Consider the following 21,885-nt stretch of genomic DNA (forward strand, 5'->3'; position numbering starts at 1 on the left):
TGAGAGTAAGGGTACCGTCCTTTCTCGGTTTGTTGAGTTCAGAGGGCCTGTGGCCACTATATTGACTCAGTCTGATCCCATCATACATTCTCCTGTGGAGTCATCTCAAAGCGTATACGTGCACATCAACAAAGCGACGTATGCAAGATCATTTGCGGAAAAAAAAACGATGCAAGATCTCAGCTGCGAGACCTCAGCGGTGTGCTGACTGTAAATTCAATTGCGTTTTCACCCCCCTCACCTCACCCCGTCCGTACCGGGAAGCGGTTTTCAAGACATGCCACAATTGTGCTGAATTCCTCACACACGCAGACGAAGTGGACATAGTGAATCTACTCACTCCCTGCAAACCCGTTCAGCTGTTCTGCACTATTGCGAGCGAGATTCTGGTCAGGCCTGTTCTTCAGCCAACCACTGATGTCAAAAGTCACCACTTAAGAGCGGATCCAGCCCACTATCGTGGTTCTGCATGTGTTCAATTCTACGGCTCCCATCGACCCATTCCTTGGCGCTTTCTACGCTTTCTGTTATAGCCGGACGCACAAGCGCTTTATGTGCGTTGCCTACCACTCGTCTTCGTCTGCGAGGTGCCGCTAGGGACCGCTGTCGGTTTCCACTAGCCGACAGTTATATGACTGCGCAGGTTCGGCAGCGCATGTTAAAGAAGCAAAGAATCCTCTTTCTACGCTTCTTGAACGCTCCTGCACCTGCACGATGCAGGGGGATGGAGCGTACACGCACGCGCACACACACGCGCGCGCATGTGTGTGAGTAATTGATGTATAAAGATCAGTCCAACCCTTAAATAGCGCGGTAATATCAGAAACGCAGCCCTTTTATCCACCTGTTTTTGCCGTCAGTACGTGGCACTATAACATGCACAAGCAGTAATAGAGTCAAGAAAAATCTGAACGCGGAAGCTGCCGTCTTCTCCATCGACCGCTCTGCCTTGTATATTGATAAACGCGGTAGTAATTTTAGTACCCACAACATACCGGCTTGCCGGATAGCAGGTTCGCAATTAATTACGTTATAGTTATAATAATAATAATAATCTTTATTTCTCTCTTTCCACAGAATACAGAATGAGAGCGGACGTAAGGGTAAAAGCCGCATGCAGCGGCTTGAAAAAGTCCCATTACGCCCCACATGACAGTTCTGCAACGTTTGGACAGGTTAATAACTCACGTTCTTTATTCCTTATTTTACTCGCTTGCCACTTCTCTGCCGCTCTTCTTCCCTTCTCCAGCTTTAACCATCGCAACTCTCCCTCTCTTGCCGAGAGTATAAACACGCCACCACCCTCCTATTTTATTGTTGTTCTTCTTGCGACGCGAAATAAACGTGGAAAAAAAAAATAAAACATCATATATCCCTTTCGTATTTCTGTTTTCGCTTCGTCTAAACTCGCACGGCGAAAGCCGAAAATAAGATGGTATATTTGACTTCATTTTCCTTTCATATCTCACTCTGTAAGATAGAGAAGGCACAGCTAAAACTTATAGCAAGCAGTTCAAAGAGCCATCCACCCCCATTACAAAAAAAAAGGAATGTAGTGTGTATGCTGTAGTTGCAGCGAGCGTGCAGCGTGCAGAGGGAGCGACCGATTTGTTCGGTGTCTTCAGGAACGAAAGGCTGTTTATTTGTTCGGTTCCGTTCCTACGTTCCCGGCACCCCCAGTGTGGGGCCTCTCCCGTGCAGTATCGCCTTGCGGGCAATGCGCAATGTTTATTCCACCGACCGACGCAGGATCGCCTCCTCTCTTGGCGTCATTGATGCCGCGGGCTCCGTTACCCGCAACCTACACCATATCTTCCCCTTATAAACCTGAATTCTTTGAATCGGCTTAACTGTGCAACCGCTTCATGTCTTGCATAGTTCTTGGGATAATGCGCCGTGGTGGGAGGTTTCTTTTATTCGATGCTTTTATTCGATGCTGGGAGGCTTCTTTTATTCGATGACAAGGTCTCAGTCCAGCTTCCGTTTATTCCGGTGTTTTCGACAAACTACTGTCTTATTGGTTTGGCTTATGGGGGTTTAACTTCCCGAAGCGACTCAGGCCATGAGGGACACCGTAGTGAAGGTCTCTGGAAATTTCGGCCGCCTGGGGTTCTTTAACGTGCAGTGACATCGCACAGGACACGGGCCTCTAGAGTTTCGCCTCCATCGAAATTCGACCGCCGCGGCCGGGATCGAACCCAAGTCCCCAAGTCTTTCGAGCCAGCAGTCGAGAGGCCTTGCTACCGAGCCACCACGGCGGCTTTACTGTCTTGTTTCATGTCGGGCAGCAGCGCCAGATGAATTGCATTCCTCCTCACGTTGTCCGTGTCTCTTTCCAAGACATATGACCTCGAAAACCTTGTGGAAGTCACGACAGTGCCACTCTTCTTTTGATCTCTTAATTACCCACATAGTTTCGCCTGGCTCTAAATCTCGAATCGCGCGAGCTCCATGTCTCCTGTCGTGATTTTAATGCGTGTAACGGTCACATCTTCACCTGCCTTGGTCCAATTGTTGCCCGTTCATTTTCTGTCCGTCCACACTGCTGGAAAACTCGCTAAAATAAAATACGCCGATGAAAATAAGGTTTCAGGGGGATTCGAACGCACTCGTCTTGGGTGCTAGGTTGACGCTGTAAACCATGGAGCACTGCCGTACGATTTAATTTGACGTTTCATTATGGTATTTCTGTCTACCTAATGCTTCGATGATTTGCAAATGGTCGCGTATCATAATTCAATGCAAGAAAATCGATGCAGAAAAGGAATAAAGTAAAAACAAGAAGGGCAGAGGCCACTAGGTAAAGAAAGTAAATACCGCGAGGGAAATCGAAGCAGCGGGTATAAAATAGCGTGTGCTGGCGTGGAGGGCATGAGATCGCACGGAACGTGAAAGGAGGCGCTCGTAACTGGCTTCTTAAGGCGTTCTCATCCGGGGCTTAGGCAACACGGCTCGAAAGAAGCTCAGCCGGATTTGCACCGGTCTCGCTGCCTTCTGCCACACCTGCAGCGACGAACCGCAAGCCCAGCTTTGAAAAAAACCTTTACCGGTGCAGGTCTTTCGCTAGCAGCCTTTATGCCGCCTACTTCTGCTTCTACGACGCAATCCGACGCTCTGACGGTCGGCGGCAGGCGAACCGCACCGGGAGCGAAGTGGCAATCGAACTCGTTTTGTTTGCACTCTTTTGGAAGTGAGACACCAGTAAATTAGCATTTTGTGTTTCAATTTAATGAATAACTTTTTATCCTTGTGGAGTGCGCAGAGTGTCTTTATTTGGTAAGCGTTGTATTTAGTGCTCGACCCTCCGTTTGTGGCCTTCCTTGTACGTGCTCTTGCCGGCGCTCGCCCGTGGTTGCAGTGTGTGAGTTTCTTCTCTTATGTGTTGTAATTTTTTGTATGTTTGGTGGTCTCGCTTTCAGAATTAAATTTGTGCGTTTATGCAAGCGTTGGCGTCCTCGTTCCTTTATTCCATCTGACAACACATGAAACCACTGGGAAAGGAGCTTTTTTTAACATAAGCAAAATCAGCAGCAATAAGATCGTTGCCAGGAACATACATTATGTCGCATGAAAAACGCATCATACGCATCCTCATTCTCTCTGTAATCGAGAAGTAATGTTTGCCAAGCTCTTGTTTCTTAAAAATTGGCACTACAGGTTTGTAGTCGGTTTTGACTGTTAACTGAAGGACGGTGACGTACTGCCGAAACCTCTCACACACCCAGGTTATGGCAAGACCTTCCTTTTAGATCTGTGCATACCCCAGTTCTGTCTCTGACAAAGTACGGGAGGCGTACGCGATGGGTTGGTATCCCCCATCACCCTGCTTTTGTCGAAGAACTGCACCCAGTCCAAAGGATGAGGCAAGAAGGAAGGCCTCAGACGTTGCTGGCACATGCCCACTACGGGGGAGTGGAGTGAGGCGAGACAGGACGGTACCTTTGTCCTGCCTTCATCTTCCTTTACTGTGACGTCTTTGTTTGCGCTAAAAAGAACTCCGAGAATGAACCAACCAGCCACACAATGTATAATACTGCAATACAAAATATGCTATTTGGTCAGCGACAACTGGAATATATTGTCGCCGACAAACGTAGAGCGACTCAAAAGGGGTTTTTAATCGAATGGCCAAGTAGACCAGCAGCACGCACTGGAGCGGAAGCGTCATCTTCCTCTCTCCATCACGAGCCAAGACATGCCGCTCAACCGGATGACGGGGCTCGCAGTTGCGATGTTCAGCCGCGGTGCCACGGGGAAGAGCCTTGGTTTCACAGTTGAGGCTGAGGTAGTCCGTGGTAACAACAATATACCGGTTATCCATGGAGGACACTGGGAATGGGCCCAGTAAGTCGATGCCGACTTGCTGAAATGGGATTTGCGGTTGATAATTTGGCTTCAGAAGGCCGGCCGGCTTTCTCGGCAGTATCTTCCGTCGTTGACACTCACGACAGGTTCTAACGTAGCGTTGGAAAACCGCAGCAAGCCGATGCTAATATTACATGTGGCGGAGGCGTCCCAATGTTCTAGAAAAACCAAACTGGCCAGAAGAAAGGTGGTCGTGACATGCAGCGAGAACTTCCTGACGAAGCGTGGTTGGGACAACGAGGAGATACGCAGTTTCGGTCGGGCCGTAGTTTTTCCTGTACAGGACTCCATCTGTTAAGCAAAACGACAAAAGTTCGCGTGGGAAGAGTCGGGACGGAGACGGAACGGTTCCTTCGAGGTACTCGATTAGAGGCAGCAGTTCGCAGTCGGCCCTCTGGTGGTGGGGAAGGTCGGATGTGGTGACAGCGCCGAGAAAAGCAGAATTGTCGTCGGACGCATCTGGTGGGCATGGAAGAGGAGCTCGGGAGAGACAGTCTGCATCGCTATGTTTATGACCCGACTTATACATGATTGTGACTTGGAACTCTTGAAACCGAAGGTTCCACCGTGCAAGCCGCCCCGATGGATCTTTGAGGTTCGCACGCCAACACAAGGAGTGATGATGGCTGACGACTCGAAACGGGGCGGCCGTACAGGTTCGGACGAAATTTCGTGACTGCCCATATAACAGTGAGGCACTCCTTTTCTGTGGTGGAATAATTCACTTCGGAACGGGACAAAGTGCCACTTGCGTATGCGAGCACGCGTTCCACACCGTCTTGCCACTGCACAAGCACCGCACCGAGGCCAGCATTGCTGGCATCTGTGTGCAGTTCCGTGGCGGCTTTCTCGTCGAAGTGGCCAAGGATAGGCGTAGATTGGAGGCGGGCCTAAGTTCTGTGAAAGCTGTTTCCTGATCCTGGCCCCAGAAGAAGGGTTCGGAGTCTTTTGTCAGGCGAGTCAGCGGCTCTGCGAGCATCGAGAAGTTTTCAACGAACCTCCGATAGTAGGCGCAAAGCCCCAGAAAACGCCTCAAGCTTCGTTTATCTGTTGGCTGGGTAAATGCAGCAACGGCGACTGTTTTTTCTGGGTCAGAGCTAACGCCCTGAGCGCTCACAATATGGCCAAGAAACTTAAGCTCCCTAAATGCGAAGTGGCACTTTTCAGGCTTCAGAGACAGACCTGCGGAACGAATGGCCTCGAAAACAGCACGCAAACGTTTCAGGTGCTCCTCGATCGTGTCGGAGAAAATCACGACGTCGTCGAGGTACACAAGGCAGGACTGCCACTTCAGGTCAGTTAGTACGGTGTCCATCATACGTTGGAACGTTGCAGGGGCTGAACACAAGCCAAAAGGAAGCACCTTAAATTCGTACAATCCGTCAGGAGTAACAAAGGCGGTCTTTTCTCGGTCACGTTCGTCGACCTCGATTTGCCAGTAACCGCTACGCAGGTCAAGTGACGAAAAGTAGGTAGCATGGCGGATGCGATCTAATGAGCCATCAATGCGTGGCAGTGGATATACATCCTTTTTGGTAACGTTGTTGAGACGTCGATAATCCACGCAGAACCGTAGGCTGCCATCTTTCTTTGCGACGAGAACAACAGATGATGCCCAGGGACTCGTCGATGGTTGTATGACGTCGTCGCGGAGCATTTCGGCAACTTGGCGGCGGATGGCATCACGTTCCTTCGACGAAACACGATAAAGACGCTGACATATTCGTCTCTGGTCGATGTGCGGTGCTTAGTTATTGGTGTACGACGAACCTTGGAGGTTGACTCAAAACAGTCGCGGAAAGAGTCAATAAGGCTTTCCACGCGACGCTTCTGATTGGTCAGAAGGTCAGGGTTCACGTCGATCGTAATGGCTGGTGCCGTGTCCTGTTCCGCTGTTCCTGGGTCTTTTGTGGGTAAGACACATTGGACGGCATGCTCTCCAAGTTCTTCAAAATGGGTAATCACTGTGTTTTTCGTCAAATGTTGGGTTTCGCTACTAAAGTTGGTCACTAAGAGCTCGGTACGCGCGTGAACAAGGTCGACAAGGGCGCGAGCAACGCAAACTTGCCGAGACAGTAGCAGCGACATGTTCGCTTCGGCAATGCCGCGAGTAACGAAGCTGGTGTCAAACTTGACTGTGACAAACTTGCTTGCTCTCGGCGGTATCGTTGTGTGGTCGTCAGAGACGCGTAGTGCTGCTCTGTGTGGCTCGGGGTCTGTAGCAACGGCTCGCTGTGTCGAAAACGATACCAAGTGCTCATGCAGGTTGACGACCGCGCCATACTCTTTAAGGAAGTCCATGCCGAGAATCAGTTCTTTGGAACACTCTTATAGCACGGCGAAGTAGCCAATGAAAGTTGCACCGCGGATCTTTATACGGCAGGTGCAGACGCCAATCGGTGTTACGACATGGCAACCAGGTGTGCGTATCTGTGGCCCATGCCAAGGTGTTAGAACCTTTCTGAGGGTCGTGGCTAGGTGGCTGCTCATGACCGAAAAGTCGGCTCCGGTATCCACGAGTGCTGACACAGCATAGCTGTCGGCGGAAACAAGAATTTTGACGGCAGAAGCAATCCTTTTACAACTCGTCGGTGAGGTCTTCGGTGGCGTCGTCGTGAAGTCGTCGCTGAAGTCGTCGATGAGGTCGTCGGTGTGGTCGGCGATGTGGTCGTCGGTGGGGTCGGTGGTGGGATTGTCTTTGAGGTCGGCGGTGAGATCGTCTTTGAGGTAGGCGGGTGAGGCTGTTGGCGTTCGGGTCGTCGCATCAAATCGTCGGATGGAGGCTGTTCACTCTCTGCGGCAGCGGCGGTCCTACCCCCAGAGGGCGCCGTCTTCAGTTTTCACGGCGGGAGGACGCACCTCTGAATTGGCCAGAGGATGATACGTGAGTGGGCGAAGGAACCCGTCTTGGAGACCGCGACGTAGACTGATGTCGTGGAGGCATTGAGGGCAGCACATGATCGGCCAGGTACTGTTGAATGTCCTGCGGTCTCTCACCATAGCGCCGTCGAGGTGCGCTCGGTGGAAACCCTCTTAAGCCCATCCACCGGTATGGGCAGTTGCGGAGGACATGACCAAGGTCCCCGCAGTAGTAGCATAGTGGCCGGTTTTTGGGTGTTCGCCACACGTCCGCTTTTCGTAGAACAGGGCGCGGGTCACGCAGCTCGACGGGGGGAAGATACCCCTGCATTGGTGCAGCAGCAGGACGGTATGCATGCGGCGCTGACGCAGGTTTACGCAGAGCTTCGCTGTAGTTCATGATGTATGGCTCTGGCTGTGGTGCCAGTGGTGGCTGGACCGCTGTACGTATTTCGTGACGGACGGCATCGGTTACAGCTGCAACACTGGCAGGTGGAGCATCTAAGCAGAGGTTGCGCAGCTCTTCGCGGACCACACTCCGCACAAGCTCCCGAAGCGCCTGGTACATGGCGACTGGCAGTGAGGCATAGTAGTTAGTGGCCGCGACACTTTCCTGACGACCGTACTGCGCACTGTGTTTCTGCAGGGAACGTTCCATACCCGTGGCTTCTTTGGCGAAGTCAGCGATGGTTCTTGGAGGGTCGTGTATGGGGCCAGAGAAGAGCTGCTCCTTTCCACCATGTATGAGGTGGCGCACCTTCGTAGCCTCAGGCATGGCAGGGTCAGCCTGATTGAAGAGATGTGCCAGATATTTAATAAACATGGCGACGTTTTCGTTCGACTGCTGTGACCAAGATCGAAGGGCGATTTCGGCGTTTTCTTTTCGTGCGTTGGTGCTGAAGGTGGCGAGCAGCTCACGACGTAGCGCTTTCCAGTTGGTAAAGGATGCCTCATGGTTCTCGGATCATGTCTTTGCCGAGTCTTGGAACGTGAAATACACGTTTCGTAGCTTTCGGTCATCGTCCCACTGGTTAAAAGTGGCCACACGGTCGAAGCTGGCCAACCAGTCCCCGACATCCTCGAACCGATCGCCGTGGAAGGATGGCGGCGAGCGAGGTGTAAAGACTTCAACCGGCGGCACAGTGCCGGAAGGCTTACCTGTCTGACTGCCAGTAGTGGACGTCATGGTACGCACCGACGTCGTCAGTGGCTGACACTCAGGTTCTAGGCCTCGCAGGCGGCGGCTCGTTTTGTGGACGGGTGTTGTTTCCAAGCGTAGCGGATGAGCTTCAGAATTGTCCTTGGGGTGAACGTTCATGGGACGTTACCCAGCGGCTCCACAAAAATGTCGCCGACAAACGTATCGCGACTTAAAAGGGGCTTTTAATCGGATGTCCAAGTAGACCAGCAGCGCGCACCGGAGCGGAAGCGTCGTCTTCCTCACTCCGTCACGATCCAAGACATGCCGCTCGGCCGCTTGGCGGCGCTGGCAGAATATGAGCAGTGTGGCAATATTACTTGAGAGTGTTCTATCGCGGGCGAGGAAAGACACAAACGCATCAAGGTCAGGGCCGCAACGAGAAAGAACTTTCATTGTACACGGCTTCTTGTATAATACTTGCTATCAAGGCGATCCTGTCCCATGATCATGTGAAGAGGGCGAATTTTTATTGCACAAGGACATCTGTGGCTGCAGAGCGCCTTGGCACCAGGTGTTTTTCGTCTTCTCAAGGTGGGGTCAGAGAATCACTTCCGAGTATTTCACCCCAAGGGAGCCGAGCACGAGTCCAGGGGAGAGCCCGTACTCACTGTGTCACCGCTGGGTACCCGGCGGCACTGGGGATCAAATCCCGCATATCCAACATGCGAGGCGGATGCCCAAACAACTAGGCCGCCTCTGCAGTGCCTCCATCATGTGCTTAGCTCGGACAGATATCACAGAGATAGCAGCTGTGAGAAGCTTTAATTGTTGCTGAGTCACAAGTTCTGACGCCTCCATCATGAAAACTGTCTGAAAGTTTTCTTAGGCGATATGGAAGTATTTATTTGCCACTCTTAGGCCTATATACGGGGACATTCTGCGATCCTTCGCGCAGTGTATGTTTTCTATGCTTAGATTATCGTAAAGTTCGCTTTTTGAAAGAACGTCTTATTATGCCTTCGATTAATCATCAGCATCATCATTATAACCAGCTTAACTACTTGGCAGTTTTTATAAGCTAGAAAAGGTCAGAGAATTAAATACGGATGTCACCATGACCGGCCAATTTCGCAAGTAAGTGCGGTGCGTCGACACACTTATTTTTTTGGGGGGGAGGGAGGGGGTAGAGGGAGGAAGTACGGATCCTGGAGGCTGGGGTACATCGTCATTCACCTCAAGACGGTGATCACGGAGATCTTCTTGGTGTAGACACCATGAGTTTTGATCGTGTGGCATCTGCGCACTCCGTTGTGAGTGCAGCTGCATGGATCTCTATGCGTGTTCGGTATAACGCTCCTGAGTGTTCGAAAGAACGCTGATGGTAGCGTTCGGTGCGAAAGTCTCCTCTTCCACCGCTGACTACAAAAAAAAAACAAAAAAACTTAAGGCTGCCTCCATCTAAAAGACGTTGAAGTAACGAGCGTTAGCTGTTTGGTTTACGAGACGAAGAAAGCGAAGAAGAACGCGCCCGTTGTCCGGTTACACCCCCTCCAGATACGTCCCAACGAAACTTGCTTCGTTTGGGGGGTCAAGGTGGGCCTAGAATTCGGCTTGCGGCGCGATGTGGTAGCGCTTCAATTAGAAATTGCCTGTATACAATGTTTACCTATTATTTAACTGTGATTTTATTTCTACACCACAACCCATAGGGTTTTATTTGCCTACCAAATTCGGTACACAACCGTCCCCGGATGGGTGCTCCTTGTTGTCGAAGTATACTTAGCGCAACGAAGGTATACGCATATAGCGGCCCTATAACGGGGCAGGTTTCCTCCCGTTGTGTGATATTTTTTGAAGGTGAGGAGGGAAACGGATGGGAGGGCAGAACCAATTTTATTGGCCGCCAACTTTGATCCGAGGAACCGAAACTATGTCGTCATTTCGTCTCCTGGCGTCATTCTCACATACTTCCACCCCTATCCACCATATTGCACCGAGACGTCATCATTGCCACGCGGCAGGTGGTTGTTTCTACAGTGCTATTGTAGACAAGTCTCCATGCTGGTCCCTCACAGATTACGCGGTGATCTCAGGGTGGTAGCAGAGCCCACGAAACCTCGAAACGTGATGAGTAAGAGCTAGCGCTCTTACAAACGAGCAGGGATCGTTCACTATGCGTGCTGCACTGGATGACCAAGCGTCAATAAAGTGCGCGTGCCTGCTTTCCAAAACTCAACAGGTCGTGTGGCGAGAAGTGTTTTTTCATGCAGTTTTCGCGGCAATAAATGCCTCTTTTGTTGCCGGAAAAACGTCATCATGCCCAGAAAGAGACATACAATTGATTTTTTACCAAGAACAAAGCCTGGATAGAGTTGTGTCCTTTTAATTCGTAAGCTTATGTGTTCTGTGCAAAAGCGTGGAAGTCTGTTTCCCCACCAACTCTTTCTTCTCCCGAGAAACTCGCAATACTAATTTCGAAATCGACTCCTGAAATAAGCGTCAGATACTCTGAGACGCTGCACTTAATGAGGTGAACATACGTCAGTAGTAAGGCTTTCCTATTAAAAAATTTAACGGCGCAAAAAAACAAAAGAAACACAGACACACGATAAGACGACACCTAGGTACCCGTCTTGTCGTGTACCGTTTTGTTTCGTCTGTTTTTTTGCCCCGTTAAATATTTAATTATGAACCAATGCCAACTAGCTCAACATCAAGCTATATTAATGTCTTTTCACGGAATTATACAATTATCCTTGTCTAAATTTCATAAATGTACTTTAGGCAAATTTGCAAAATTGTTTTATTCCGCGAACGGCCGGTAAACAGCGCATTTTACAGAAGGTGACCTGGCATTTCAAATTGTGAGCCTAATTAATTAAGCTTCTACGTGTTCCGCCTTTGACATGGGGAAGCTGAGTCCTCCCGTTAGGGACAACACATATTTCGCGTTTTCCTTTTCCGTTGCGAATATATCATGAATTTTAATACTTCGTCCACGTGAGTGCTCCCCTAGGCTTTCAACCAATATTTTCAACAGCGGTTTTTCTTACTGCTGGTCCCTCACAGCTGTCCCAAACTTAGATTTACGTTGCAGCTGCTTAATCTCATCGTCTTATTTTTCGAGCGTCTTGAGCACCGCGTACTCCTTCGAAAAAAAATTCGAGAGCACTGCGGTAAATCGCGTTGGAGGAATGCGAAAACATTGACGCCTCCTCGTTTCTCTTTGCCCCTCTTTGCTTCACTCGTCGCCTGTCTTTGTTTCACTTGTCCCATCTCCTCACATTTGCCCAGATTAAGCACTGTAATTATGTTACAATTAAATTTTCTCAAGCAGAAATCTGTTGTCAATGACACAATTTTCCCATAATTAGTCGTTTATCGTTTACTAATGTATACCTGATTGATACCTTTGGTTGCGTACTGATCACTTATCCCTTATCGATAGACCCTTATCGAGCTTTCACTTACTGAATAATCATCGAGCTCTTACTGGTCACGTGATCATCTGACTGAGAGAACTGATGTCAATTCATCCAAATTGCCAATTGCCACAATTAATTGTATTACTATATCAAGTTCCAACAATTGCCCATTTTTAGTTATCAAACTTTGCGCCACGCTTCGTTTTAAAATTTTGTGCCACGCTTGGCTCCGAACACTATTCTTGTTGTTAAAATTTGAAGCCACACTTTGGCTCCGCCCACTTCCGGTGTTTTCAAATTTCGCGCCACTTTTTGAACATTTTTTGCTCTAATTAACTAATCATTTCATTTCGAAAATTTTTTTTGCGACATCATCCTCACGCCCTCTTTCGATTACAACCATTCGTATGCCTCTACCTCTTCTGAGAACGTCACAACTGCTGCGGACAAGTTTTGGTGACACGAAAGCTGCCGACATAACCTAGAAATGCTTTCGCATTAATAGTCTAAGCTTCTTTCCACTGTTGCTGCCTTTTCCTCTTCTTCTCTCAGCTTTAGAAAAATTGCATCGTGGTTCACTGTTTGCATTTAAATATCCTTCTCTTATTTGCCTGAATGAGTCATCATATTGCAGATTATTGCTGCGGTCGAGATACTAATTGCTAGCACTTCTTCAAATTAAAGTTCCCTCAATAGATGAGTTTCATTGTAGCTGGACTGAGTGCTTTTGTCTTGATGACTGCACCCCCCCAACCCTGGAGATCTGGAATGTTCACGCATCCATGTCGCTTTTAGTCTTTTTCCAGTACTTGCTTTGTCACGCCCGAGCACTGCTCGGTGTAGTGAGCATTTTTACAAACGGACCATCTGGCATTGTCCTTAGAGCTTTCGTACATGAGGAATAAATTTCAGCGCTTAAAATCATAATTAGGTTGAGCAGGGTCTAGTTTAATGCTTAGTACAATTCATAAAATCAAGTAGACCATTCCCCTTACCACAAACGATGAGGCAAAGCTTTCGTGAAGAACTCTCTGCGGCATTCCACTGGTCTTTATTTGTACGGTGGCTCTTTTTCCGTTTTATACTGCTGCCGTCGTCGTTCTAATTTGATGTTTCGTCGCCGTCTGGTGACGTCATCCAGCATCTGCTCTGCTAATAGCCCGTCATCATCCTATGCTGCACACGTAGAGCAGTCAGCGGTGATTTTGTTGGTTCGGTTAGTAAATTTCTGAATTACAGTACCTGGCTCAGAGACGATGGCCTAAAGTGACTTAACACCGCTTTCAGAAGCATTGCTCTAATATTCCGCTAGACTACAGAATGTCATATAATGTTTCGAGACTAATTTATTTTCTTTTCAAGAAATTACTCCCCAAAACAAATATTGGTGCGCGTGTTTAGCGCCATCTTTCCGGGCTAACATGAGTTACTTATGTTATTTGCTGTGGCAGCGCTAGATGACACTACATGTAAAAAAAAATACGCTGTCTCTAGTAGTTTGTGCATTCTATTGTGAGTGAATATGGAGAGATGGACGTCCACCTTGAAAAGCGTATAAACATAAAATTCTTTGTGAAGCTTGGAAGACAGCCACACAGACGTATGAGCTCCTTCGTGACGCTTACGGCAACGAGACATTAAGGCGGGGGCGAGTTTTCGAGTGGCACATGAGGTTCGTTTCAGGGAGAACGTCGGTGGAAGACGACACAAGCCAGGGACGCCCTTCAACCTCACGGAATGAAAACAACGCAGCTCGGATCAAGGAAATCGTGCAGCAAGGCCGCATCATTACAGTCCGCATGCTATCAGATGCTCTCGACATTAGTAAGACAACATGCTACCAAATTTTGCGTGAGAACTTGGCGAAACGAAAGCTGGATGCCAGACTTGTGCCGCATTCTCTCACACTGGACCAGAAGGACACGCGGGCATCAGCGAGCACTGATTTGCTGTCCGAAGCAGAGAAAGATGCTGCATTCGTCGACAGCATCATTGCTCAAGACGAAACATGGTGTTTTCAATACGATCCTCAAACAAACAGGCAGAGCGTCGAATGGCGGTCCACAAGCTCTACGGCGTCGAGAAAGGTGCGGCCACAGAATACCAAAACAAAAAGCGCTGCTGATAGTTTTTCGATGCTAGGCATGTCATAAACCACGAGTTCGTCCCACAAGGGCAGACGGTGAATCGGGAGTTTTATATCCGCGTGCTGCAACACATGCGTGATGCACTGCGACGCCGTCGCCCTGACTTATGAGCATCTTGACAATGGAGCCTTCTCCACGAAAACGCAAGGCCGCACATTGCTCTCAGCGTGACAAAATTTCTCGCCAAGCACAGCATTAGTACTTCCCCATCCGCCATACTTGCTTGACGTCTCCCCATGCGATTTGTTCCCGTTCCCTCGTGCGAAGAGAGCCTTAAAACGTCGCTATATGGGGAGCGGGGAGGCCATTCAAGACGCCACGACAAAGGAGCTGACATCCCTGACAGAGGAAGCGTTTTCCAACTGTTTCCAAGACCTCAAGAAGCATTGGAACTGTGTACCGACTTCAAGAGAGACGATTTCGAACGGGTGCTGCACAAATGATTTCAATGTTAAACGCATTTTTTTTAACGAACTCAGTCTCGAAACTTTACGGACAAAGGTTCATATATGCTGAAATTTTTAAATAACTCTGAAGATTGATTCAGTTGTCGCTTCCCATACAAAATTGTAAGATTGGTAATTGACGGCAAATAATGCATCATGAACAGCTAATTTTACTGACGTTGGAAAAGCGCATCTATCTCCGCTCAATAGGCGTGGGACTAATTATCTGAAGAAATGAATTAGCTTCGTCATTCTAGAGCAGATTTCAGGAAAGATATGTGCTCTAACTGTTAACAGTACAGACAGCTTCGATCTGCGCATAGAATTAACCGTATTGCTTAGGTGTGTTTGCATACGTACACCATTAGTCAGAAAAATGGCAGCCTTTGTTTCACTCGCTCAAACACTAAGATACTTCTGTGCTGAGAAATTTCTGAACTTACGGAGAAATTAGTTTCTTCTTAATAATTAAGTGGGGACAGGCGGAAACTGCAATTATGATAGTACAATCAACGTACGTATGAAATTTTAAGATTAAGTTGTTTTCTACGCATTACTGAGAAGCATTGAGCGGTGAAATTGCAGAACTACTCTTTCAACTACCAGCAGGCGTAAAATGGCCGTGGCGCACAAATTTAATCACGAGTCCAGACGTCATTTAGATAATCTGAGGTGCTCATGTTAACGATCACGGAAGTGACTGTACCAGCGTGCCGCTCACAGGCGTGTGCGAATTGGGAATGGCGATTGCTTTCCGCTCACAACATTCTGCCTGTCCTTTGATGTGGCCTGTGGAACGGATAAAATCGTCCGAGTTGCTCTAACCGGCCGCTTAAGGGGCCCTGGAACCCCCTGAAGCAGCAAGGAACGTCACTCACGCCTGATGAGCGCACCGTGATTAGCCCCGAATCTTTCGACGAAGTATTATTAGCCACGCTCAAAGCGTAGGCGGTACAAACCAGCGGGAATATTTGTTTTTGCCATTCCTTCCATCTGGCGTGGAGAGGAGGTTGGCATGGGAACACCGAGTTCACAGCGCGCCAACAAATCAGCCCTATACTTCGGCCAAAGACACTAACGGAAGGTATACAAGCGGAAAGAGCAATTGGTCTTGCGGAAGCACGACTGCACTTAACAAACGGCTTTCTAACGCCTACGTGGAACAAATTTTGGACCTTTTAAAATAGGATGGAATCTGTTAACGTATTACTTGAAATCGCATAGCCGAACCTCAAGTATTCTATGCTTCAGCTAAGCGTTCTTGTAACGGTTCTCAGTTTAGCACCTTAATTATCTTAGCAACGTACCGCTTCCTATCCATCACTCGTCGCTTGAAATTATTTTGAGAGAAAACACCCAGATCGTGGCGGCAGAGCTTCAAGAATGCGCCGGAAAGTGTGCAAGGAAAAAGCGCGCTGATATAACCAAACAAATGAACAGGGAAGGGAGCCGCAGCCCGGTGTCTGCGTTTCGACAAGCGCATTTGTCTTCGTCAGCAGAACTGCAGGCATACCGGGCAAGGTTTAGTTTATGCGGGTTTTCTTCTACACCGAACACCATAAAAAAAAAGGAAGATAGAAATGGATCCGTCTGGAAGAGTGACGGAGGGAGTTTTGTATCAGTGGAGAGGGGTAGGTCTTAGGGCACTGTGAAAGAGACAACAAAACGTGAATAGGGGTAAGAAAGGTAGTTGCAAAAAAAAAGTGGGGAAAAACACGTTTTTAGTGAAGACTGGAGAAAGTGTAGACAGATGGGGAATACGGGCAAGTGACGACAGTGTGCCAGTACGTGGAAAGAACGGGGCTCTCGTGCCTGAGACCAGAGAGCAAGAAAGGTCGCTCTTCCAAACATTGTTTCATTCGAGAACAATGCTTCAAGCTGAAGATGTCGAGGCTAGGATGGATAACACCGTCCCTGTGCTGACTGCTGTGATATTTTTTCAGTTATTCGCATGATGCATACTGGAAGCTGCTGGTTATCGAGCGGGCTCTGCGTTTTTGGAATCTATTTACGAAAAAGTTGGGAGTTTTTGTTTTTTTTCAAACATTGGTTCTTTAACGTGCACTGACATCGCACATGCACGTGCGCTGCGGTCCTGGTCAAAGGTAGTTTATGTCAATGGGGTTGTGACGGGACTTGTATGGAAAGCGGCTGCAATTACTACGGTCCTCTGTAAACGAGACAAATATTTCTGCGCGCAAACATGATCTGGCGCCTTGCTGCACGTGTTAGTCAGTTGTGTGGCTATATATAGCGTCGGAACAAAATGTCGATGGCATTGCTGTCACAACCGCAAGGCCGCCTGCCAGAGAAAGCACATATATGCAGGTACCGCCTAAGGGTGAAGTGAATTGCGTGTGCATTTTGTAAAAAAAGCAGGAAACAAAAAAACGGTTAATTGCTTTGACAAAAGAAGCGTCGTTTTTGGAGCGTTCGCGTGACTGTTTTCACAACCGCCTGCTCATGTCCCGAAGGGGTAAGTGCCTCTAGGTCGGCCGGTTAACTGCCCCTTTCTCGTCGTATCCGCCAGTGACGAGAGAAGCGACCAGGGATTATCTACTGGCCCTTTAGTGTTGCTGCTGAATCATCTGCTGCTGGCGGCGACTGCCAGCTGTTTTCCGCTGCACAGCCGCCTGGGATTCTTCCAGTGACGACAGACGCTCTGCTGCGGAAAGTTTTGACGAAAGGTATGCCCCGTCATCGCGGGGGAAAGGGTTGGATCTGTGTACACAATCGTGACGTACATGATTATGTACATAGTGCCTGAAATGACTCATTTGTGCAGTGTGTTTGTCTGACTTAAAGAGACGCGATATAATTGCTTTATTGCCTTGAAGAGCTGCCACACAGCTACTACTGAGCTGGAAGAACGGCCGTATTTCGTCTGCTACGCTGTTTTATGCGAGATGTGTACTTGTTCGCGTGATGTTTAGAGCGATTAAGTGAAATGCGAGACAAATTGTTGCCTGTAACAAAAAAAAAAATAAGTGTGTGTTTGTGTGTGTGTGTGTGTGTGGGGGGGTAATCCGGCAGCTTTACACGAAAGAAAGGCACTTAGTTAAAAGGGAATATCAAAGAAAGGAGGCCTGGATAAGAGACGACACACTGTGAGGCATGTCAGGTACTATCGGCGCCAAACGAACTCAAGCGCGCTCAAAATCACAGCAATAATAAATGTAAGAGAAAGAAGACAAGCATGGTCCATTTGTATTGTCGTCTACAGAGACGCATATGCATGCGTATACCACTTCATAAGGTTATTTTTTGGCCTGTAAAAATCGCCACCTTTCACATTCGTTCACGTAATCGTCACTGTCACTGTGAACGCCCGAAAGCTTTCTCTGGGTTCAGCGTACCTAGGGTTCGATCGGCTAATTTGCGGGGCTAATTTTCCTCACTGGGCGTAGAAAACGCTCTGTTTTCTGAATAACGTCAGTTCATTAAGGTTTGGGTAATTTAAGTTGGTGTGACCGTGGTTCGAGGCAGTTTCTTGCATAGGCTCTCCATTTTCCAGCTCTTAGCACCAACAGATATGAAAGCAAATAATAGAACGAAAAATCAATTTCTGATGCTAGCGTGCTCTTCGGTCGTCCTTCTAATATGTCAGTAAATCAACACCTTCAAATGATGGCGGACATCACTTTTTCGGAAATAATGGTTCTTCATCGCGCTGGAAACGCGAGTCGTTCATGTGGCTTGCTTTGAACCATTCCGCATGGCAGGTCAGGCTTGCTAGGTCTACGTGATGTCACAGAACTGCAAGCAGCAGTGATTCAAGCATTCAAAATGCTCTTCCAAAGCGTTCAGTTTGTCATCACGCTCTTCACAGAAGCAAGATTATTCCGAGCATAGATTTCGACGCGGGCTATCAACCATTACTCAACTAGCTGAGGTCGTACGCGATCTAGCACTTAGTATTAACAGAGGTAGCCAGGCAGATATTTTAGTGCTCGATTTTTAAACGGCATTCGGCTATGTATCACACGATAGATTACTAGGAGAACTACAAACCGTTATCGTGGACGCGGAGTTGCTTTCTTGGTTAACAGCTTTTTTGTCACATCGTTCTCAGTTTGTGGTTTTTGAGTATGTCCCATCCAGAACAGTTCCCGTTGCTTCGGGAGTCCCTCATGGATCAGTCCTTGGTCTGCTGTTATTTCTGCTCTTTATTAACGACATAACTAATAGCCTTAATTGTAGCATTAAACTACTGGCAGATGAGTGCATTCTTTACAAAACAATTAATAGCCTCGAAGACCATCTCTTGTTAAACAGCTCACTAAAAGAAAATAATAACGGAATGGTTCACTACATGGAAAATGATAACAAAGGCAAAAATTCGTTTACATGACCGTAACAAGAAAAAAAATAACCGTCATGCTTTTCTTACACCATAAACGGCGTACCATTAGCAAACGTTAAACACCATAAATGTCTCGGTATCACGCTGTCTTCTGAACTGAGGTGGGACTCTCACATTGCTGATATCACAACTGCTGCTTTACGGAAACTTTTCTTTATCAGGAAGCGCTTACGGTCCACACCAGCGTCTATTAAACTTTTGGCCTACATAACCTTCGTAAGGAAAGTTTTAGAATACGCGAACGCAGTTTTGTTCTCCTGATCAGTAGCTAACAACATAACGTTAGCCGCTATTAAACGCAAAGCGTTACCGATAATAAGAATTACAAGCGCACTGATTCCCCGACTTTTCTTGCAGCTTCATCCGGCCTTGCCACGTTACACGAGCAAAACAAGCGCGCCTAAAGTTTTTGTACCAATTATTGCACCACCACTACAAAATATATCTACAAAAATACGTAACCTACTCGCATCACGACCACCGCCGCACAAACACCGAGTATATGTGTCATAATAACTCTTTCAAGTATTCTTCCTTTCCTCTCTCTATTAGTGAATGGAATCGATTGTATCATAACATTACTAGCATTCAGTACCTATCTTCTTTCGTGTCACAATTGTAGTTTTTAATGGGCGCATATTCTGATTGAAGCATTGCTAGCTCTAGGTTTTCACAACTTTGTCATGTATGCGATGTTGAGAGCATTGTGAAGTTGTTACTGCCATTGTCGATGACGTGTTAGATATTTGTTTTTGACATGACCAATTTGTCTCTTTTTGCCTACCTGCACTTTTGGATCAAGTGTGTTGCCTTTGAAGATAATGTACATGTTTTTTTAGAAACAAATATAATAAAACAGCGTGTGGAGCAAGGACACAGGAAGAAAGCGAAGCACACGACCGCCGGGTTCGCACCTTCGCCATTGCCACGGAATTCGGATGCTCAAGCGGCTGAGGTCAGAATGGCAGCGACAACGGCGTCTTTGCAAGGGCGCCCTATTCCTAAGGGCGTGTTTAAGCAAAACGTCTAACGGCGCTAGAAATAAAGAATGTCTTCGAGTTCTCGACACCGTGCACGGCGGAATTAATCTCGCAGCGATGACTGCTCACGCTGAGGACGTGGCCGCTGAAAATGACAATGAGACCCTAGAGTCCGGTGCACGCGGTGGGGACGTCCACGTGAAAGGTCGTCTCAGCATAGGACCAAAATTTGAACCCAAAAAGGCCGCACCAGAACTTCTCGGCTATAGTGAGATTGGTTGCACATTGAGTAGCTGACTCCGATAAGGTCAGATGTATATCCGAAGGCGTAGATTTGCTGCTTAATCGCCTGCCGTCATTCAAGAAGTTTCCGATGCGCCAAACCGTCAACTTTCTTCGAACCAACAAGCTATTTCTGATTACTTTCAACAAAGAAGGTGGCTCCTCAGTGCTCACGATAGGCAGCGTTCGTGTGCGTCTCTCCGTCGTTGTTCCACGCGCTGTTTCCTTTGGTATGCAGTAACAACTACCCCGACACCTTGCTCTTGTCAAGACTATATTCCACTGAAAGGTTAATTGCGGTAGAACAATGCGGATGTGTTTGTTGAACGCGGGTCGCGGAAGGAAGCTATACTCTCTTGCATTGCCTGCGCAGTGGGGGCTGTGCAGCATTTTTTTTAGTTCGCCCAGGCTTTCTTGACAAGCGTGAGACACCGTTGCACAATTTCAGGATGTGGATTGCGTCAACGGGCATCACTCGCATTCGTGAACTTGATCGTTCATGAACTGCGCAATGCGCTTCGGCGAATACTCGAAGTACTCGGCGAATACTCGGAAGACACTGGCTTTCTGGGGCAGTGTAATGGGAAACTTTCCTTCTTTGCTAGAAAACACAATCGGACCAGTTGTCAACATACTGAATGTCAGACTAATTCCGTATGCACCTTAGCATCACTAGGAGCACCACCTAGAAAAGCAACAGTAAAGAAAGCAGTTGTTTTCAAAGAACCTAACCTAACCTATGACTTCGTGAATATTCAAAAGAGAACCGGAGGAGAAAAAAAAACGAATAGAGACCAATTATTCGGGAACTCCGGCCGCCACGGTAGGCTGTGCAGCTTCTCTAAACCAAGCCGCTGAGTCAACCCAGTACCACATATGTGACTAATCCCGACCGCAACGCGGCTCCATTTTTGCAAGGAGGCCAAATGCGTTCGTGTGCCAATATTTAGGTGCACGTTGAAGTGTCATGTATGATCGAAATCAGTCCAAGCCCTGCACTACAGTGTGCATTGTATCCGCCCCTTCGGCTTTGCCGCGCAAAAACCTATTATTGAGTATAAAATGGACACTTTCGATGCGCGATTAGAGAAAGTAATTATTCATATCATGGTACAAAGCGAGATATCTGCACTTATTGAATAAGTGAGAAAAATAATGAAATTAATAAACACGCCTGAATGTTCTGTGCGCCCCGAGCAACATGAGACGAAACCGTATCCAAAAATGTGTTGTGAGTTCTGAGTTCTTGCGTAAAGATGCGCGTGCTTGTCGACAATGCACCAACATAGTGTGAGGAAAAGCGAGGTCTAATTTCACGTTAAAGGACAATCTTAAGGCAAAACAAAAGAGGTTGGGGGAGAGGGGAGTTAGTTTTGAAGCATCCCATTTGAACGTGCTATATTATTATAGGTATCCTGTCCTGAACACTGTCCTCTCACAACTGGACGGTGGGACTCTTTGTTCGCCGGCCTCCGTTGGGCGACCTTTGACTGCTAAGTTCGTGTGCCAAAAAATTGGCAGCCGCTTAGCTCCGCTATGCCAGGTTATACGTAGCAGGAGGTACGCTTCCCTGGCTTATCTTGTTGTTGTCATTGTATGTTTAGCAATGAGAGACATTAGGCATACACATCTTATATTCATTTTGCTTGACAAAGACGAAGACTGGCCGATGATCTGTAAGTTACATGCAGTGGTCTCAATTTTGTCTATACAGTATTTCTATTTGGTAGATAGAGTCTCTTTGGCATACAAGGTATATAGTAGTTCCCCATTGTGTAGTCTGGACGTGTGGGTTCGAAGCTAAATGAAAGTGAAACTTTTCTTTCATACCCTGAGTAAGAGAGTCCTGTTTCCTGTTGAAGTCACCCAAAGTGACA

Source organism: Amblyomma americanum, chromosome 1 (genome assembly GCF_052857255.1).
Source record: "Amblyomma americanum isolate KBUSLIRL-KWMA chromosome 1, ASM5285725v1, whole genome shotgun sequence".
NCBI classification, from domain to species: domain Eukaryota; kingdom Metazoa; phylum Arthropoda; class Arachnida; order Ixodida; family Ixodidae; genus Amblyomma; species Amblyomma americanum.